The sequence below is a fragment of the Fukomys damarensis genome, unplaced genomic scaffold, assembly GCF_012274545.1.
Source record: "Fukomys damarensis isolate Sample0158 unplaced genomic scaffold, DMR_v1.0_HiC HiC_scaffold_27, whole genome shotgun sequence".
NCBI lineage: Eukaryota > Metazoa > Chordata > Mammalia > Rodentia > Bathyergidae > Fukomys > Fukomys damarensis.
The window spans coordinates 32,327,354-32,333,353 of record NW_022900939.1 but is presented as its reverse complement, the minus strand read 5'-3'; the positions used below and the strand labels follow the sequence as shown (position 1 = coordinate 32,333,353).

Genomic DNA, 6,000 nt, shown 5'->3' with positions numbered 1-6,000 from the left:
AAACTATCTCTGCTATGAACATTAATATCTTCCACTCTGAAAGTCTACCTCCAACTTGCCTGTTTTAGTAGTACAAAAAATAATTTTATAGTATTCAATAAGATGGTTTGCACAATAACTATTACCTTTGTTTTTTGTAGATTTGGAAAATTTCATTTTACTGAATTATTTCTGCTTAAGTAACAGCTAACTAGCTTGCTTAAATCCTGAATTTTTGTGCTCATGTTTTCATATTTAAACTGAGTTAATTTGTGTCTCTTGGCAGTAGATATTGTATTCATTTTGGAGAGATTCTTTCAAGCTTGAGCAAATAAGGTAAAATAAATCCTGAAGTTCAATTTTGGTTCTTCAAATAGTACTTTCCATTAAGGCTTTATGAAGGAACTCACAAGATTTATTTTGTTATACTTCATATTTAAGAAAAGTATATAGTGTTTCAAGTGATGGTTTGGCAATATTGTAAAAATCTAGTCTATCATTTGAGACATTGGTATGTAAAACGTGGCAGACACATTTGGGCCAAGATTCCATTTTATTACTGATCTTTTCCATATGTTTCCTATTAGTGTCTTTGTTCTTAAACCTCAAGCTTCCACACTAAGGAGAAGGGAACAAAACTGTGTACTTTTCCCAAAAATTGCTGTATATTCCTTCAAATTTCTTTTAAAAGATTAATGTAAAATGAAGCACTTAGTGTTTATGTGATTCTTCATTAACTGTGTGATTTTAACTTATGATAGTAATTATATTGTTCATTTTTCAAACAAATATGAAAAAGAGGTTTAAGTTGGCAATGATATTAGCAATGGGGGGTAGTGGTTAAAGTCAGACTTTCAAGCAAAATAGCAACTGTTAGTGATAGTTTATGACCACTGCTTTAATTAGGTAGGTTTTTGTGTTCTATTTTTTAGGTACTGAAGATTGAATCCAGGGCCTATCACTGGTAGGTTTTCTACCACTGAGCTACATCCTCAGCCCCTCTCCTCTTTTTAAATTTTGAGCTGAGTTCTCTCTCTGCTTCCAAGTAGCTGGAGACAGGTGTGATTTTAATTGTAGCAACTGGGGAGAAAATTCAGTTGAATTGGTGAAAAGCCTTTGATTAATGGATACAGTATCTCAAAGCTGCATGACATAGTGATGGCTAAGAAAGGCCCTCCTGAGGGCCTGCTTAATTAATGTAGTAAGTGTAACAAGTTTTTATTCATTTATTCATTCATTCAGCTTTTTTATTAAGTGCTTACTTTGTATAAGGCATTTTTATTTTTATTTATTTTTTTTAATTTTTTTTAAATTTAAATTTTATTGAGTTTATTGGTACATTTTAGGGATACAGTAAAGTTACATTCATTGTTGGGATCATGTACCTTTACATGGCAAGTCTTGATTCTCATTTTTTCCTCTTACCTCTGCCAAGGCATTTTTAAATGCTAGCAACTCCACAGTAAAAGTCTTGTCCTAGAGAAGGAAAATATAAACATTTATCAAATGGTACAGAGTGTAATGGAGAAGCAAGATAGAGAGATAAAAATGAATGAGATAGAGGGGTTAGCTAACAGTTCTGTTATTTCTGTGTGACCTGGGAAGGAACAATTAAAGTTACTGTATGGCAGATGGTAGGAGCCTGATATCTCAGTGATGAGGAAGAAAGGTACAGATAAGCAAGGGCAGGTGGTGAGACTGGTCCACGTGGTGACAGATTTGAGTTGAGTGGCCAGTGTGACCAGTATTTGACCTCCCTTCCATTTTCTGTACTTTTCAGTACTTCCCTTTCTCTGTCTATACAATCTGCCTGTGTTTTGGTATCATATTCCGTACAGTTTTCAATCTAGACTGCTGCCCAAATCTAGAATGACAAATGAAGCCAATTAAAATCTTTTAAAGCTAGCTGTGTTGTATTTTTCTCTTTGTACAAGCAAAAGAGACTAGTATGTATAATTTCATTTATTTAGAGTTGAAGAATAGGAAAAATTGATTGAAATTGATGCTATAAAATAAATGTCTTATGGCTGGGATAGTGAATGTGGATGGGGAAGAGGAGTGACAGATTAAAGAAGTTAATATGCTTTGAGCAAGGGTGCTGGGACAACTGGATATCTTAAGTTCATTAAGAGAACCTCCAGATGAAACAAAAATCTAAGTGTAAGAGCTGAAGCATAAATATTCACAAGCTTGAATTAGGTAGCAACAATTTCATAGATGTGACACCAAAAGTATAAGCAACAAAAGAAAAAATAGATTAGACATCACCAATATCAGAACATTTCATGTATTGAACATTATGAAGAAAGTAAAAAAAAAAAACAAGCCACAGAATGGAAGAATTTTTTGTTGTTGTTGTTGTTGTTGTTTGGTACCAGAGATTGAACTTGGGTCCTTGCCCTTGAGAGGCAGGCATCAGAACCACTGAGCTAAATCCCTGGATGAGTGGGAGAATTTTGCAAATCATATGTCTAATAACAGAATTGTGTTCAGTATTCTTATAACTCAATAAACTCGTTACTTTTGGGGGGGGTGTTTGTTTTTTGGTACTGGGGCTCAAATTCAGGACCTTGCTCTTTCTTGCAAGGCAGATAGCTGAACAAAATCCTCGGCCCTTTAGTTACTTTAAAAAAAAACTGAAAACTTCAATTTAAAAATGGGTGACAATCCAAACAGACATTTCTACAAAGAAATGACCAAAAAAGAAAGGCTCACTGGTAATCAGGGAAGTACGAATGAAAACCACAAGGACATACCATTTCACACTCTCCAGGATGGCCATAAAAAACAAACAAACAATAAAATGACAGGCTAGGCAGGTAGTTTTGTGGTAGAACAGGTACTTTGCATGATCCCCAGCACCTCAAAAAAATGAGAGGGAAGCTGGACAAGAACTGAACAATAGTGTACTTGTAAATTTGTACACAGTGTTCATAGCAACATTATTCATAACATCCCCAAACTAGAGACAACTCAAGTATCCATCAACTAACATAGATAAATATGTTTTATCCTTTCAGTGAAATAACAATAGAAAGCAATGCACTGCTGGCATGCTACAAGGATGAGCCTTGAAAACATACTGAGTGGGAGAAGCCAGTCACTCAAACCATGCATTTTAATTCCATTCATGTGAATTGTCCAGAATAGGCAAGTCTGTAGAAAGTAGATTTGCTAGGAAGTAAATGGAGAGGTACTTTTGATGGGTATGTGCTTTATTTTGGGGATGATTAAAATGTTCTAAAATTGATGGTAATATGTTTGTAGAACTCCAAAAGTACCATAGAATTGTATACTTAAAATTGATTGTATTACATAGTATGTGAAACGTACCTCAGTAAAACTTATTAAAATAACAATAGAATCAAGTGTGGTGGCACATAGCTATATTCTCAGGTACTTGGGAGGTTGAAGAAGGAGAATTGTCGCTTTGAGGCCAGGCTGGGCAACTTAGTGAGATCCTGTCTCAAAATGAAAACCAGAAAGGGCTCAGGATGTAGCTTAGTAGCCCTGGGGTTAAATTCCCCAACAACACAAACAGATACATAAATACCATAAAGAATAGGGCTGGGAGAATAAAAATGGTTAGTTATGATTTAATAATTTTGGGGTTTTTTTTTGTTTTGTTTTGTTTTGTTTTTTGTACCAGGGTTTGAACTCAAGTCCTTGCGCTTGCAAGGCAGGCCACCGAACCACTGAGGTAAATCCCCGGCAATAATTTTTGAAACTTAGAAATACGTGAAAGTTTATTATATTGTTTTGTCTACCTTTGCTTCTGTTACAAATTCTCCTCAGTACAAAGATAAAGTTTCTAGCATTCAAACTGCAAGTCTTCATGTCTGGTCACACCGGCTAGTAGAGGCAGCAGGTGGCATGTGTGTTTGTTCTTTGGACTGTGAACTGTCCCTGTGTTTCTTTTCATCAGACGCTCTGCAACCTCTTCCTCTGTGTCTGGGTTCATTTCACAGCAGCTCTTTTCCATTTTATTATTTTGCCAAAAGAGCTATCACTGCTAGAAATATTTTCCTTGGATAGCCCTGGTCATAGGAGACTGGGCAGGAGAATCCATTCTGCAGCTCCCTAGAGCATGTGATAAAAACTGTAATAAATGCCTCAATAATATTGAGCGAGAATACATTAGGAAAACATACTGACTATCCTATAGTACAGCTGTGCATCTACGTATAGTAGGTGTGGTTGTGGCAGGGTTGCAGGGTGAAGGGAGCTGCTAGAATGAAAGATTTATAGGCTAAAAAGACATTGTGTTCCTAGGATGAGGAGAGAAGTTTCTTCTTTTCCCCTCAGCAGTTTCATTCAGAAACATATGAGGTATACTTCAAAAATATGGTAAATGTTTAGTCTTTTAAAATGTATTACAACTGGGTGTGGTACACACACTCATAATCCCAGCACTTGCGAGGCTGAGGCAGGAAGATCACCATGAGATTGAGGCCAGCCTGGACTGTTCAGGGCCAGCCTGTAATATATAGCAAGGCCTTGACTTAAAAAAAATATACGGTAAAAGATACATTGCCATTAATTCCCCTCAGGATACTTACCTCTTGATTTGAACACGTGAATCCATCATACTTGTCATTTTCCCAAAAGTTCTTGTTCTGGGAGACTTTTATCATGAGTGTCTATAGTTGTACTGTTGTGGATGCCTCAGTGTCCTGAAACTGTTTAAAATGTTTACTTTTTGTGGTCGTTTTGACTGAGGAAGAGTCAGACTCACACTGTGCTAGATGGGATGAATAAGGATACACTGTAATGTTTTTCACTCCTGCCTTTCTATTGGATGGCACTCAGCGGCAGCATTCACTGTATTTTTTATCATACCTCATAAAGACACAAAAGAGGAATTTTAGGAATGTTTCAGAAAGTGACAAGAATGATGGGATAATGTGTTTGAAACAAGGAGATTAATGGTGATTCTTTTACTGTAAAAATATTTTAATGTAAACATTCACTGTATATTTCCATTATACCTCATAGGGAGTCATGGCAGTGTGCTAACATTTGAAGGAGGGAAGAGATGACCAGGATATAATTATTACATCCAAAAATGCCTAAAATCCTCTGGCACATATGAAAGAAATAAGATAAATGTGACAAGTATAAAATAGATACATGATCAAAATACTGGGAAGTTATGGAGGTTGAAGGAAGACTCTGCATGTTTATGGGAGAACCAGAAAGACGTGCTGAGAGGGCTAGCTTTGCCACAGGCATTTGTGGTTGAGTAAGATTTTGATAGAGGTAAAGGATGGTATGATCAAAAACAAGCCAGAAAATGTGAAACAGCAAGTAATCGTAACCTGTGGAATGAAATGGAAAACTCAAAAATCATTATTTGAACATAAATGATAATCTTAAGAGGTATTTTAATAAATTTTTGTAATCTAGTCACTAATGGAGCGACTGAAAGCTTTTGATGAAAAGCATGTCATGATCAGTTCAGATGGCACACAGATCAGTTTTGTTGGTGATGTTTGTTGATTGGGCAAGATGAAGCCAGGAACCTATTTTGATATTCCAGCTAGAAAATAGCATGATTGTGATACAGTGACTGAGGATAAAAAAGAAGAAATATATGTGGGAAGGCAGGTCAGCATTTGCTGCCATGGTGGCTGTAAAGCTGCAAGAGCATCAGAAATAAATGGCTCCTAGAAGTTCAGATCCTGCACAATTGGGAGGAAAGACAGTCGAGGAACAGTGAGAATTTGGAAGAAATACTTTACAGTGTTGATTTCAATTGAGTTTTATGACACCAAATATTTGGGTTTACTTTTCAAAATTTATTACTCATGAGAGAGCTCAGCATGTAAGATGTGGATTCTGGACTTTGATGATAACTAAATAGATCTTTGTTTCTTGATTCCTGCACCTACATAAAGGTACAAGAGGTGGAGATAGACCTCAGTGGCAAAGTATTTGCCGAGCGTAGGCCCTGGGTTTGATTTCCCATCAAACACACACACACACACCCACCCACACGATACCTGCTTCAAAAGGTTAGTG

At 36.3% G+C, this 6,000-nt stretch overlaps 1 protein-coding gene across 3 annotated transcripts in view; it reads left to right on the top strand.

Annotated features, from left to right (window-relative positions):
* Positions 1-6,000, top strand: part of Cenpp (centromere protein P) — a 232,489-nt gene that overhangs the window by 95,565 nt on the left and 130,924 nt on the right. The window lies entirely within an intron of this gene.